This window comes from Pelophylax lessonae (genome assembly GCF_965119305.1).
Source record: "Pelophylax lessonae genome assembly, chromosome: 2".
In the NCBI taxonomy this organism is placed as follows: domain Eukaryota; kingdom Metazoa; phylum Chordata; class Amphibia; order Anura; family Ranidae; genus Pelophylax; species Pelophylax lessonae.
In genome coordinates this window covers 597,311,907-597,328,719 of record NC_138769.1, presented here as the reverse complement: position 1 = coordinate 597,328,719, position 16,813 = coordinate 597,311,907, and positions in this window count along the sequence as shown.

Genomic DNA, 16,813 nt, shown 5'->3' with positions numbered 1-16,813 from the left:
AGGCCTTGCATCGATTACAGGGGTCTCAATCGCATCACGATCAAGAACGCTTACCCGATACCCTTGATTTCCGAGCTGTTCGATCGCCTTAAAGGGGCCACGGTCTTTACCAAACTCGACCTGAGGGCGGCATATAACCTCGTAAGGATCAAGGCGGGCGATGAGTGGAAGACCGCGTTTAACACCAGGACCGGTCATTATGAATCCTTGGTTATGCCCTTTGGGCATCCTGGAAAGAATCAGCTGTCCTGGGCTGTTTCACGTCTGTTCTGGTGGCCTTCCCTACGTTCCGACATCGCCGCATATGTAGCGGCATGCTCCGTTTGTGCCCAGAGTAAGTCCCCTCGGCACCTTCCGTTGGGCCTTCTGCAACCCTTAGCCACCGGGGAGCGCCCATGGTCACACCTGGGGATGGATTTCATTGTGGACCTCCCTGCATCCCGAGGCCATACGGTCATTCTCATGATTGTGGATCGGTTTTCCAAAATGTGTCACTGTGTTCCTCTCAAGAAGTTACCCTCTGCACAGGAGTTGGCCACGATTTTTGCCAGGGAGGTCTTCCGGTTGCACGGTTTGCCCAAGGAGATTGTGTCGGATCGGGGGAGTCAGTTTGTGTCCAGGTTCTGGCGCGCCTTTTGCTCCCAGTTGGGGATTCATCTCTCCTTCTCCTCGGCCTACCACCCTCAGTCCAATGGGGCCGCAGAACGATCCAATCAGGCCTTGGAGCAATTCCATTTGTTGCTAGGTCTCCGATCACCAAGACAATTGGGTTGACCTCCTGCCTTGGGCTGAGTTTGCCAGGAACACGGCGGTGAACTCTTCCTCTGGGACGTCTTCCTTCATGGCCAACTATGGGTTCCAACCTGCCGTGTTACCGGAGGTATTCTCTCCCCAGGATATTCCGGCTGTGGAGGATCACCTTTCCGTCCTACGTGCTTCTTGGGTACAGATCCAGAGGTCCCTTGAGGTCTCTGCGCAGCGCCAGAGACTCCAGGCTGATCGCAGACGAGCGCCTGCTCCTTCCTACCAGGCCGGAGACCGTGTATGGTTGTCCACCCGCAACCTCAACCTTCGAGTGCCCACTCCCAAGCTGGCGCCTCGCTTTGTTGGTCCCTTCCGAGTGCTTCGCAGGGTAAACCCGGTAGCCTATGCCCTTGCGCTTCCTCCTGGCATGCGGATCTCCAACGTGTTTCATGTCTCCCTGTTGAAGCCTCTGGTGTGTAATCGTTTCACTTCCTCGGTTCCTCGGCCTCTTGCGGTCCGAGTGGGCAATCGTGAGGAGTATGAGGTGAGCAATATCCTGGACTCACGCCTGGTCCGCGGTCGGGTGCAGTTTTTGGTTCATTGGCGTGGTTATGGTCCAGAGGAGCGTTCCTGGGTTCCCTCCGCAGATGTCCATGCTCCTGCCTTGCTCCGAGCCTTCCACGCACGCTTCCCTCAGAAACCGTTCTTTACTCCGCGGAGGAGGGGCCCTTGAGGGGGAGGTACTGTCATGGTCTTACCTTCTTGCTGTTCTCCTTCGTTTGACATGTGCTGGCGGCCATCTTGGTTTCTGGGTTTCTTGTAGCCTCCCACCCTGCGGCTCCTCCTTCCCACTGGGAGGAGCTGGATGCCTAGCTCATATATATAGGAGGTCTGTGGCTTCAGTTCCCTGCTTGGTCCTCCTGTGTTCACATGCTACTAAGACTGCTGCTACTTCTGGTTCCTGTTCCCGGCTTCGTCTGACTACCCTGTTGGTTCCTGATCCTGGCTTCGTCTGACTACCCTGTTGGTTCCTGATCCTGGCTTCGTCTGACTACCCTGCTGGTTCCTGACCCCTGGCTTCGCAAAGACTCTGCATCGGTTTCGCCATCCGTTTGGACTTTTGCTTTATAGCTTGTTTTTCAATAAAGCTGTCTTATTTTCACTTATCTGTTGTTGTACGTCTGGTTCATGGTTCCGTGACAATGTCCCTCCTGGATGAACCATAAATGTAGGAATAAAACTAATAAAAAGATAAAAGATTCTTAAATACTTCTAAAATCATAAAAATAAACCCTTGATCTTTACCCTTGATAAAGTCACGTGATTTTGTGACGCAACGCGTCGGGCGAAGCTGTGGTGACGTCACTTCCAGTCCACGGCCGAGACCGGAAGTAGAGGAACGGACTGCAACAGCGGGATCCCTTGTAATATTCCATGCTGATATCACTCTATCAAAGTGTAAGTGCGATTTTATTCTACTTATTAAAACTGTTTAAACTTACCGTACTACACTATGAGAGTCCCCTTTATCATTTTCTTCTGGTAAATGAGTATCCTAGGAAGTACACAGCCATCTCTGTATACCGGAGGTTATTAGAGAAATTACACCATCCCATCTATCCAGCATATCCAGTATATTCTCATTGGAGGAGTGTGATCGATTGGAAATTTGATCTGGAGGGTCTGCAGGTTGACCTTATATACCTGAAACGCTTGTTTGAGTGTTAATGGAGGTGAGCGGCCATTACACACTTATGTGGATTTCCTAGTTAACGAAAGTTTCGCACTGGGTTGTCACCGGAAGCATTTTACTTCACTGCACTTTTATGAACTTTTATGAACATTTATTTGAAGTTATTCCCTATCACCCCCCTTTTTTTGGGGCACTGATTTTGTGCACTGTTTTATCCCTCTTCTTGTCCCGTTTGTGATACTTTTTTATTGGAGATATTTATTATTTATCCATTTTTTTGGGACACTTGACAATCAACAGATTGTTATTTACTTGCCAATTCACCTGCACATTTATTGCTGCTCATTTGCTATTCTCACTGGCACATCTTCTACTTTATTTCATTTACCCGCTGTACAACCTGTTTGGTTGTAGGGGTTCACTTTTCAGAGGGCACCTACCCAATTATATTCATCACTTCATTTATTAGTTCAACAAACTATTTCACTTTATTATTTGCACACCCATTGTGCAACCTGTGGTTGCAGGGGTTCACTCTTCAGAGGGCACTTACCTGATTTTTTCACATCACTTTATAGAAACATTTTTTTATCAAGATGCTTCCTTTCCAAGTTCCTAAGTAATTGTTTATAGGAGCACTCTTGTATAAGTATTTTGTCATCTACTTTTATTTCACATAATAAGCACTTGATCTTTGCACATCATTTATTTTTATGATTTTAGAAGTATCTAAGAATCTTTTATCTTTTTATTAGTTTTATTCCTACATTTATGGTTCATCCAGCAGGGACATCTTGCGCTGATTCTTCTTTCTCTCTTTAATTTACTTTGTATGTGGTGACACTAAGGAATTAGCTGCAGAGTCCGGGTGCTCCATTCTACAAATCAGCTCCCTCCGCATAGCGCATAGATTTACTTTTCCTTTTACCGGTTCCTGTATATGTCACCCCCGCTGCCCTGTTGTCCAGGTTAATCCTATTTCTGCTGCCCGAGCCCCCTGTGTGCTCCCCTGTCCCCACCGCAGAACTTCTAGTTTTCTCCCCTCTTCTCTCCTGCCGGCTGCTGCGGGGGATGTTTCAGGATGGAGAGCGGAAAAAGGGCTGGTAAATATGTAATTTACCACCCCTTCCTTTTTTTGAAAGTACACATTGAGTGATCAGTTGCAAAGCAAAGAAGAGTAACACTGCTCCAGGCAACCTGTAAAGATCTTTCGCAGCTGTGCAGACCCAGGTGCCAGCCTGGTCCACAACCAGAAGAACATGTAGATGAAGGAGAGATTGGCATCCAGGGATAAAACCACTTTATTGAAACTTCATAAAAGCAGCAACATGACACCCACAATATGTGGTAGGTTAGCAAACATGTTTCACACTCCTGTGCTTAATCATTGCACAGTGAGTGATCAGCATTGATCGCTCCCGTGTCTCGTCATAACTGAAACACAATAAACTGTGTTTACTATGCTTCAGTTTGTGAATGACATGGAAGCTTTGTACAAAACTATTACTGTTCATTTATTCTGTGCAGCTAAGGCTGCAGAGATGCCATTTGAGGGCTTTGTCCTCAATCTCCTTTCTTTATCTCAAAAATGAGACATCAGGGGTTTGTTTAGAACCTTGATATTTCACCAAAGCCACCCAACATGGCTCAAAAAAAAATTGTCAAAAATAATAAAGGATCCACTGCCATACTGAAACGGTCAACTGCTCAACTGACTAACACTGTCCACTGCCCTACTGACATGGCCACTGCTTTACTTGCACCGTTGACTGTCCTACTGACACCGTCCACTGCCCTACTGACACCATCCACTGCTCTACTGACACCGTCCACTGCTCTACTGACACTGTTCACACACACTGTCAACTACCTTACTGACATTGCCTACTACTCTACTGACTGACACTGTCAACCCATGGCTCCAGTCTCAGCCAGATCATCATGAACCAATTGAAGTTTGCACAGTATATGGCTAGCTGAAATGTTGTGAGAAAACTAATAGGCATATCAGAATAATATATTTGTCATTCCCAAGGGACATATTGGAATCTTTTTCTTGATCAGCGGTTGCAGCCAACCAATTGCAGCCACAGATTAATATATTCTGACAGCAGTGGATGCTACTGTCATAATACAATGTCCTTACGTGGAGGATTGCTCCATCCACCTTGTTTGTGTGCATGGATTCATTTATTAGTTTTTTTGTCCTTCAGCCAACTGAACCAGTGTGTTCAGCTTTGGACAGGAGTCAGTTAATTTACCAGCATATCGGTGGAGTGTGGGGGGAATCCCACACAAGCACAGGGAGAATATACAAACTGTATTCAGGTAGTGTCCTGGTTGGGATTTGAACAGAGGAACAAGCAAAAAATTGGGGGAGCAAACCCTGAACATGTATATCTAAAGCCGGTGCAGCTATGGACCAAGCAACATGTATATTAAAAAAGAATAGCGCAACCATGCAAAAGAAATGACTATCAAATATGGAGACAATCCATAAATAAAAATGGGGATTTAGTTCCACCATATGGCCATATCGTGCTCAAGCCCACCACTGCGTCAAAGTACCCCATTATCGGTGGGTCCTACACTATCCATAAAAAAGGGGTGAATCCAGCCTCTCTTACCCTTGGAGACAACACTCCTTGCTGGGAAGGTGTGCTAATGCACTGCAGGGGACTCCTCCTATATCTACTTGATAGAGGACACCAATTGAGTACAGGTGTGTGTGGGGGATGGGATGCTCAACCTCATAAGTCTGGTCAGACCGAATACATAATAAACAAGCAAAAAATTGGGGGAGCAAACCCTGAACATGTATATCTAAAGCCGGTGCAGCTATGGACCAAGCAACATGTATATTAAAAAAGAATAGCGCAACCATGCAAAAGAAATGACTATCAAATATGGAGACAATCCATAAATAAAAATGGGGATTTAGTTCCACCATATGGCCATATGGTGCTCAAGCCCACCACTGCGTCAAAGTACCCCATTATCAGTGGGTCCTACACTATCCATAAAAAAAGGGTGGAACTAAATCCCCATTTTTATTTATGGATTGTCTCCATATTTGATAGTCATTTCTTTTGCATGGTTGCGCTATTCTTTTTTAATATATTTGAACAGAGGACCCTAGTGCTGGTGAAACTAACCGCTAAGTCCCATGCTACCTCAATGGATAAAGTATTTCTTAATTCTATATCATGACAAATTGTTGAAACATTCAAGTATCAGCATCATGCAACCAAAGCAGGAGCTGAAAAGGTCAACAGGAAAGGATAAATTCACAAAAGGAGAAAAGTTGCTCTAAGTTGAAAAGCATTTTCTCAATTGTGCACTTGCAATGTTAGATAATGTGCTTGTAAATATTATTTGTTACATGTGTGTAACAGACTGCTGCTGGTACATATGGCTTTGATGGATTAGTCATAACCCCAGAAAAACTGATGCTAACATCTGTAACCAAATGGGATACATCAGATCTTTGAGCGTCTTTCAAGTTAAGGCACCAAACTGCAGCTGCTTTTCTGACTGTGACTGTGAAAAGTGGCTTCCCAGTATTTAGGCTACTTATGTACAGTATTTAGGTTACCCATAAATATTTGCATTTTTGTCTCTTGGGTGAGAATCTCTGTGGCTATACTGTACTCTGGCAATGTAGGGACTAATACAAGGAATGATGTTCGGGTTCACATTGAACCCCCAGAATTGTAAACCTTTGGGTGAAAACTTTGTAGGTTTGCCACCAAAAATAGATTTGTAGTCTCCACTGGGCCAAAGGAAGGCCATCTCCATTCAATCCTGCAAGTCCTTACCATGCCGAAGATTTTGACAATTGGCTGTGTGGTGCCATCAAGGCCGCTCATCCATGCTCTAGTTGGATCAGGGACAGGCTAGTATCATTGCCTGATCTGAGCACAAATGGCCATATTAAGCGACTGTCATATAGTGTCAATAAGAATCCTAATTCAAGCACAAATTGAATCTTAAGCAGGCCATAGACAAATTAAAAATTACAATAATTTGTGTAGATCGTTAAATTGTTCGTTTTTCGCATCATTAGTGTCCCAGCTGTGACAAGTGATTTTTGTGCCGCAATCGAAAGTGCCTGATCCAACATGCTGTTTTTTTTTTTTTTAACAAATTGAAACAATCGATAGCACAATCGTATGAGCTATTTTAGTTTTTCGAGCGACACAACTTTAGTTTGCGACTCGTCTATGGCGTTACCTACTGTGTATACCATCAATCACATTTACTACACCTGCAGATACACCTTGTGCCGTACCTTTTTCATACTGATTGCATACCATGACTGCTCTAAATCCTCGTACACACGCAACGATTGTTGGCCGTGAATTTTCGGCCAACGTCCGATCGGCCGATTGTCGGCTTGTTAGTATGATGCTTCCGACAACCGACTGCGACTTTTCGGCCGAAAAAAATCTGGTGTGCATGCTATAAAATTGTTGTTGGCCGTCAACAGAACGGCCGATTTTCCATCAGTCAGTACAGATTTCGGCAGACAAAAATCAGATGAGCAAGACTGGGCATGCTCAGAGAAGAAAAAGCACACAGAAAGTAAACCAGCACATGACATCACTTCTGAAGTTGGTTGTTGTTGGCCGAGAAAATTCGTTTGCAGTCTAGAGCACATTTTAACCAAAACAACAACACTGGACAAAAGACGACCGATCGGTCGGCCAACAATCGTTGCGTGTGTACGAGGCTTTAATCTTTCATGGTCCTAAGAACACCTGTGTATAAAAGTACTATAAAAGTACTATTCTACATCACAAAAGTCAACCTGATATTAAAGTGGAGTTCCACCCTAAATTTATACTTACCTCCATCTTCTCGCTCCGGGTCACCTGAAAAACAAATGGATAATCGCAATTTTTTTTTTTTTTTTTAACTTACCTTGTAGAGAAAATATACTTACCTTACTTCCTTCTTCCTCCCCTCGGCGGCCACGGCGATTTGTCACTTCCTGGCGTTTGCAATGATTCCTGGGAGCTGAACGTCATCGCTCCCAGGAATCAATGCGCCTGCACCGGCCCCGACGTCAGTTCCGGTGCGCGCGCGTCATTCCCTTGTAAACAGCTTCTGGGCATGCCCAGAAGCTGTGGAGGGATGACGCGCGCGCACCGGAAGTGACGGCGGGGCCGGTGCAGTGCATCGTGGGACCGAAGAAGAAGAGGACACAGAAGAGGATCGTGCTGGCTTCAAGCTGCCCACACCTGAGATGGCAGCGCTGGACAATACTTTTTCAAGGTAAGTATTTCTCCTAAAAGGTAAGTGCAACCCGGGACAGATCAGAGGCTAGCTATTGTGGAATGTACTAGCCCTGACTGTCCCGGGGGTATTTTTATTAAAAAAAGTATCCCCTGGGTGCAACTCCGCTTTAAGGTAAATCAAATACAATAACATATCCCATTCGTATGCAATTTAAAGAGTTTACTGCACTGTCATACCTAGATATCCCTCATTTAAAACTGACATAAATTCTGATCAACTAAATATTATACATGGGGAAGGGAAGGCTTTATAGATGCTTTTGTACTGTACATCAGACCTGTGGAGCATACAGAAAAGACAGACAGCATGAAAATAACTCTGCACAACATAAGGGTTTAGATGATAATTATTTCTCTGGACTCTTTAGCTCACAATGTGATGGTTCCAGGATGATAAATGATGAGCCTCAGCTAATTAAAGCCCAGGAAGATTAATTAGCAGTGCTTCCACATGTGCCATTCCAGGTTTCACCTTTCTTTTGTTGGAAGGTTAAAAGGAAGACACTGCAGGTATGGCAGAATCATCAGCAACCCTGCATGTAGGCAACAAAGCATAGCTGGGTTAGAGAGAATACTAAAAGCGTTAACTGCATGAATATGTTACACTTAAAGAATTTACTCTGAAACAATAGGAATTATATAGCTGCAGTACTGATCCAATTTTGCCTTTAAACTAAAGTGTTCCTTAGATATTATGAAGTATAATTATGTATGGCAGGGACTATTGGAAATTGTATAGGGGTTCCTAGGGTCTTTATCTTTAAAGCGGAAGTAAATCCATCAATTTGATAGTTTCAAAAAAGAGTTAATATTCTCGGCATGCCGGAAATGCTAGCTGTCACATTGGTTGTGCTCTCAACCAAACTGTCAGACCATCCAATGGCTGGTGGCATAACTTATCACACGTGCAGCATCAAGGCAGTTGCAAATTAAACAGAGGCTAAGATGGCAGCTTCCTTGGCTGAAAACGATAGGGGGGTTTACTTCCACTTTAAGTCAATATTTAGGCAAACCGCTAAATACACAATTCACATACATGCCTTACTGGTCAAAAGTTTTACAATTCACTCAGTCCACAGATTTAGGCACTTTTGTCACACAACACAACCAAGTCCTGAGCTGCTCTGCAAAGTACAATGTAGTTAAGCCACATAATTTGGTTCAAGATCCACTTCAGCCTGTGACTGGACAATGAAGGAGCAGCAGTAAACTAGAGAGGTCACTCCTCATCTCTCCCTTCATGTTAGCAAGTTCACAGACAGCACTTTGCAAAGCAATAGAGCCCTGACTCTGACTGATGACCATACTCCTCCAGTTTATTTATTTTTTAGACTGGACAGGGTCACTTTTTTATATCTTACAGGAGTTTAGGACCCATTTGTAGGCAAGGGTTAACATATTCCCATCTAAAGGCCCCTCCATTGCAGGAAGTGACTTTTTGTCCCTGTCCTCCACATAGGCTTCCCCAGTTATGGACCTGAAGATTTACCCTGCCATATGTATGCAATGTATTATTCTTTATTCAAGTAAAGAAATTGGACTTTGCTTATGACTGGAGTAACATTATTCAAAAGGCTGCCTGAGACACCTCAGTGAAGTGTGAAAGGTGGACCAGTTCATGGTTAGGCACAGGCTGCTGGATAGGTACTAATGATACACCACCCAAGTGCTGGTGGACAGGGTCCTTGGTGCAAGGTACACAGTGTAAGCCCAGTCAGGATTGGAGTGGTGATAATCAGAGAAAGAACATGCACCTGGCGACTTGGGCTCCCTTGTGACATGGAACTCAAATGTTCAGCTGGACTGTCAGAGCCATGATTTGGAATCATGGAGAAATGCAGGGCCCCACAATGTGAGTACTCTCTACCCCCTATTGGTTGGTGCTATGTTGGACCAGGGGGATGGTGTAGTGTACAATTTTCAACCTGCCACCCGTATACAAAGCAGCAGAGGATGCAGTGTACTTGGGCTGTAAGGAAGTAGTGAGCTGAAATGTTAGGCCCCAAGTTTCCCACAATTAATTCATACTGCAAACATCCTATTTAATCAAATGTAATCCCAAGTATCCTTTGTTAGATTGAAATTTGGGGACCTGTGCAGGCTATTTGTGTACAGTGAAGTCATTAGTTTAATTCAGGCTTGGTGTCATAACACTGCTCCTGCTTATCCAGGTATGCTATGGAATTCAAATGATGCTCAGTTGGTATTCAGGGACCTAATGTGTGCCAAGCAAACCAGCAACCAATACCATTCACACAAACAAGATCCATGAATTTGTGCTGTATATACATCTGCAACCCTTTCTTCTTGTTAAAAGTTTGCTGTTTTCTTACATTGGTGCAGTGGCAGCTGGTGCTCAAAATTTTTGGGGGGGCGCAAACAGAAAAATGTAATAGGCATTGCTTTTTGGCAAAAAACGCTGTAAAAAAATAGCGTGACTTTGAGGTCACAAAAGTGTTAAAGGGGCCTTCAGTAATTAAGGCATAGCGTGCCCCCTTTCAATGCACAGGGACCTGCGTGCCCCCTTTCAATGCACAGGGACCTGCGTGCCCCCTTTCAATGCACAGGGACCAGCGTGCCCCTTTTCAATGCACAGGGACCTGCGTGCCCCCTTTCAATGCACAGAGACCTGCGTGCCCCCTTTCAATGCACAGAGACCAGCGTGCCCCCTTTCAATGCACAGAGACCAGCGTGCCCCCTTTCAATGCACAGACGAGCGTGCCCCCTTTCAATGCACAGAAATCAGCATGCCCCCTTTCAATGCAGTGACCAGCAAGCCCCCTTTCAATGCACAGAGATCAGCGTGCCCCCTTTCAATGCAGAGATACCAGCTTGCCCCAATTCAATGCAGAGATCATCTTGCCCCCTTTCAATGCAGAGATGGCAGTGTGCCCCCTTTCAATGCAGAGATACCAGCGTGCCCCCTTCAATGCACAGATCATCGTGCCCCCTTTCAATGCAGAGATGCCAGCGTGCCCCCTTTCAATGCAGAGATGCCAGCGTGCCCCCATTCAATGCAGAGATGCCAGCGTGCCCCCTTTCAATGCAGAGATGCCAGCGTGCCCCCTTTCAATGCAGAGATGCCAGCGTGCCCCCTTTCAATGCAGAGTGAACAGCGTGCCAAGCCCCCCCCCCCCAAGACCAGTGCACTTACCTGTAGCGGCGGCTTCTCTTCAGTCCCCCGGAGTCTCCTCAAATCCTCAGTCCTCCCACCTCCTTCTCGGCCAATGGCATGGGGTTTGCCTTTAGGCCAATCAGGAAGCGCATATTGGACCTGCTTCCTGATTGGCCAGGAGGAGGATCCGTGTGACAATAGCGAATTTTCTTTCGCTATTGTCACACAATGGGTGGGCTCGGGTCCACCCTTTGCTGAAGCCTATTAGAGCCTCTGGCTCTAATCAGGTGACTAAAAAAAAACCCCTATTGAACTCCATGCGTCCGGCGCCCCACGTGCAGATTAGGGGGCCGGATGCATGGATAGGGGGGACGGCGCCCCCAACGCACCGGCTGCCACTGCATGGGTGGACAGTATTGAACTGGAAAGTGTCACCAACACAGGCAGTGGCTATTTTGAAAGAGACCAGATTCATTCTACTTGGATTGCTATTGGCTGGAGGGACTTCATGGAACGGTGGAAAGTGGAAACATAGTGCTGGACCCGTAGGGTTATCACACTGTTATTGCTATCTTTAAGTATTGCTGTTGATATAAATGATCTGGTTCCTAGGCAGGCAGCTTCTACACCCCAGAGGATCTCAACAACCTCTTTGGCTTGTAGTGTAATGTAACAAAAATTTAAATTTGAGTGCCACACCACTGCTAAGAGGTCCAGATGCAACTTTATTCATATAAAAAATTATACAAAAAACTTTATACAAATAAAAGGACAATCCTAAAATTATCCAATGTGTTTCAAGGATCCAAGAGTAATCCTTTAGTCAAGGCTTGATTGGCAACAATGTGAACAAACTAGAAGTGAACTGGACCTCTGCTAGGAGGGCAGATGTATGGGTTCAATCCCGAGTCGGGCTGTGCACCCACAGCGTGGCTCAGCCCCACCCTCCACTCTCTCTGGTCATAGAATTTTACTGACAGCAGCAGGAGCCAATGGCTCTCGCTGCTCTCAGCCAAACTTGTGAGAGTGGGGAGAGAGGAGAGAAGACCAGCAGACAGGCACAGCACTGTATTGATACAGGACTCAGGTAAGTATTTTTGGGAGGGAGGGGCACAACAAGTGGCAAATGTGTTTTTACCTTAATGCAGGGAATGAATTAACCACTTTAAGACTGGAGGTTTTTCCCCCTTAATGACCAGGCCCGATTTTGCGTTTCGGCACTGCGTTATTTTAAGGGACAATTGCGCGGACATGCGACGCTCTACCTAAATAAAATTGACGTCCTTTTTTTCCCACAAATAGAGCTTTCTTTTGATGGTATTTCAGCTGTGCGATTTTTATTTTTTGCGCTATAAACAAAAAAAGAGTGACAATTTTGCAAAAAAAAAAAAACAATATTTTTCACGTTCTGCTATATAACATTCCAAAAAAAAAATTAAAATTTTAAATTTTTTAACATTTTAGGCCAATTTGTTTTCTGCTACATACGGGAAACATACTACGGGAAAGATTTATGTAATTTTTAATGTTTTTTTTTATTTTGTACTAGTAATGGCGGCGATCTGCGATTTTTAGCGCGACTGCGACATTGCGGAGGACAGATCGGACCCCTAACTGACATTTTTTACACTTTTGGGGGGACCAGTGACATTACTGCAGTAATCAGTGCTAAAAATATTCACTGTTACTGTAATAATGACACTGGCAGGGAAGGGGTTAACATTATAGGTGATCAAGGGGCTAAATGTAAGCCTAGGGGAGTGATTCTAACTGTAGGGGGGTTGGGCTTGTGAGATGATCACAGAGACATGCGATCCTATATAGCAGGATCGCATAGCCTCTGTGATCATCTGAGGGAGAAGGACGGGCGGCTGTGTTTACATCAGCCGTCCGTCCTTCTCTGTTAGCGGGGGGAGATTGCCGGTATCAGGCAGCAATCGGAGCCGCTTGACACTCGGGCCAGCTTCCCCGCTGATGATCGGGGGCGGGAGCGCGCTGCCAGTGGTGCGCGCTCACCCCCTAGCTCCTCCTCACATTAATAAATGTCATCTGCCTGGGAGAGCCACTTTGCCGATGTAAATGTACAGTGCACAGTCGGCAAGTGGTTAAGGTAAAAACATTTTACTTTTAGAACCACTTTAAATGTTTTTTTTTGGGTGAATGCATGCACAGGCCTTGTCAAAAATTGGTTTGGCCAAACCAACTGCTGACAAGGCCTGGGCTTACAATCATACTAAAAAAAAATATTAAAGGTCCAGTTGACTTCTAGGCTATTCACATTGTTCTCAATCAAGCCCTGATAAAGGGGGCACTCTTGGACCCCCAAATCACGTTGACTACTTTGTGTATTGTCATCCTGACTTTTTCTGAATTAAAGTTGTATCCTGAGGAGAGGAAGGACAGATATATATGGGGAGAGGAGGCGGTGTGAGGATGTGGAACGAGCAAACTGTACAGCGTGTTTGAGATATGGCCAGCTGCTGTATCAGTATTGTAATGAACAGGGATCAATGGTGTGTATGTGTCTGTGCTTTCAGAAATACGCTGTTCTCGGGTTAAGGTGTTGTATTATCAGGCTCCAGAAGGGTGATGGGACTGCACCTCATAGCACACCCAGGACCACATGGCTGTGTTGGGAAGGGGAGCTGCTGCCTATTTCTCAGGATAGAGACCAAGTATTCATAAGGACAGAGACTGATTTTGAGTGCAACAAACCTTGCACAGCACTCACCTGAAGCAGAATAACTATTCGGAAATAGTGGTCTGAGGGCCTCATTTATGAGCATTCAGAATGCAGAGAGTAAGCGAGGCCATTCTTCTGCAAGGGAAGTACTGTGGTAATCCTAATTCAGGATGAGCTACTGCTGGCAAAATGTGGTGCAATGGGGAAGGAGAATCCTTGTAGGAAAGGCTGTCAATGAGGACTCTGCCCAGTCATCTAGCGGGCTCTGACCGTTTATCCAGTTTGCCTTGCTAATGAGAGTGGAATTACAAGTACAATTGAAGAGATACAGGGCCACAACGTTGGCCAACCATATGCAGAGATAACTGGCCAGTTGTATAGGAAGGGACCCTTACGTTAGGCATTGTTTAGAGCGGTTTTTTATTACTGTTTAGAGTTATCTTGCTAAATGTAAGTGCTTGCAGTATTGTATATCTGTGGACTGTAACTCTTGAATTTATATTGTTGACCAATACTTACTGTTAGCTGAGTTTTAGAAAACGTGTTACCCATACAATCATGCAATACTATTTACAGTTATATTGTATTGCTTTCTTTTTTCTGCAGGCAGTTTTGCCCATCACATTCAATAAAAAACCAAAGGTGTGTCAGAGGGTACAGGAGCTGCCAGAACAGGTCATCCTTTGATCATTCAGCTAGCTGAGTGCTGGGCTGACATTTTTTACTTGCAAAAGTTTTTTATTTTGTAATACAAAAGTATAGCAACAACATACATTCTCAGGGAACATAGCCAAAGTCAGGTACACATGAAAATACAATCAAGGCCCACATGTGAATGGCCCGCGTGAGGAAGCCAATAGAAACAATGCAGTGTAATATAGGCATGACACAAAACATAGTAGAACTAAAATGTCCGTGGACCAGAACAGAGTCCGTGGACACTGTCGGAACAAGTAAATACAAAACTAAGAACATGTGTGCAGAAGATAAGTGCCTACTGCAAACTGGGAAGGGGAGAAGCCCCTAACCTGAACCCCACCAACTTGGTTTTTGGCATACAAAAACGCTAGGCGAAGATAGGTCCTGAGAAAGCTAGTGATACCGAAATCCAAGAGAGAGAAGGAAAGACGAGGCAGCATAAAGGAGGAAAGAAAGAAAAGGAAGAGCTCGAGAAGAGAAAGGAGAAAGGACAGAGATGCCTGAGTGGAAGCGAAAGGGGATAAGAGGAGATGAAACTCCTACCACCCCTCCCGTTAGAGTATTTATGTGGAAGGAGGTGTGATGTACAGACACCAGGGCTCCCATATGGCCTCAAATTCCGCTTGCTTGTCTCGGAAGATACTAACCATCTTCTCCTGGGTCATGATCCAGGAGATTTTGCATTTGGTCGCCCCCATAGAGACCGAGGGAGACTTCCACGCCCGAGCCAGGGTAAGCTTTTCTCCTACAGGTCATCCTTTGAAGGACAGAGGGACCCAATACAACCAGCAGCTCTTTTAGGGGTAGCGCTTCACATTTAATTCTGAACCTAAAACTGTATGTAGCAGCAACTATTAAGATTTGTCACTTGTAACCCTTGCTGCTTGTGACAGAAGGCTTTCCTTTTTGGCTACCAAAGACTCAAGGGACAGCAGCCTAGTTGCCACCCCAAGACTCTGGGGTAGCATCCACAGTGGTCCCTATATAACTCAATGATACAATATAAAATACTTTTCTAACCTGAAGTTCATTAAAATAACACCTGACTGAATGCTTTCTAACATAATCCCATAACTTTCTTTTCTGCAATGTGGAGAACCAAATCATATCCCTTCTGTGCAATTTTAAAAACATAAACAGAAAAGCAGCACGACCATACTAATTAACAGCAAAGGCGGAGAATGATATTACGTGACGCTACCTCAGGTCATCAGATCACCTAGTAACACAACCACTGAGCCTCTTATTGTCATTTGCAGTGACATTGCCTGAAGGTATTTTTGTTTTCACTTTGCTAACTGTATGCTATGTTCCCCTAGTGGAACATGCCATGTAACACAGCTTTTTAATTTTATCTTTATCTTTATTGCTGTTCCCGTTTGTTGTCACTGTGTAGAATAACAAGCCATCATCGGCGAATTGCATGCAGGTTTAACAGTCTAAAATTGCAATTGCTTATGAAAAGTTATTTTAAAAGCCACATGAAAGCAAAGAATGCCAGATATATGTGCAGCATTTATTTTGATTTCATGCCCTGTTATAAACAAGTACACAGCACAGCTATTACTCGTGTAAAAAAATGCCAAGTTGCACACTGCAGGAGCACAAACGGATGATTCGCATATAAAGATTATAAGACCATAATGTAGCTTTGTTGTGATATTTTGCTTTTGAATTATATAGTCTTCTTTTTTGCTAAATAAAGCATATTCTTATATTTTTATAACATTTATTTTGTTTTACTAACTATTTCTCCATTTTATAATAAAAGTTACAGCAAACTACAACAAAAACAAGATGCCAAGAAAACAAAATGGGGGATTACTTAGTGAAACATAATTTTGCAAGAAGAAAGTTAAAGATGCATTCAAGATATGAATTATACATTGTTACATTGGTCCAGTTTGGAACCAGTATAGTAGGCCCCACTACAATGATTCCCACTAGCTTCTGAGTCCTGTCACAAGTGACTGCCTTCCTGGGTTGGCTCGCTCAGCACAGGTGCCATTCAGAGAATGTTTTATGTCTTCTCAATGAATGCAAAGCGTTTTCTGATTGGACAAGGTATAGATTGTGACTTCACCACTCTGCCTTTCCACCTTATCCAATCAAAAAATGCTTTTCATTTACTGAGGTAATGGAAAGCGTTCTCTGAAGGTGCCCTTACCACACTGGTGAGTTCCAATCTTCACAATGCGGCAGAGCAACTGCTCAGCACAGGACTCAGAAGCTAGCGTAGATCATGAGTAACAGCTTCCAGGGGGATAGGCCAGATATTGTATATGCATACCTAATGAAAAAATATTCATACCTGGAATTTATCTTTAAATAAGTGATCATAGCACTGAAAAGTGAAAAATCTACATGCTGTGATACATAAATGTATATCCATGTGTACATTCATACATAACTAAATTCACACATACATACATGCATATATGCATATTCAAGACATGTGGACGGTTTGAAAGTTCAGCTTAAAGCGGAGTTCAACCCTCATTTTCTTCTTTTCGGATTCCTGTAGGGAAAAGCATGCTAAAAAAGAATTGGGCATTTTTTTTGGGTCACTTACCTAATTT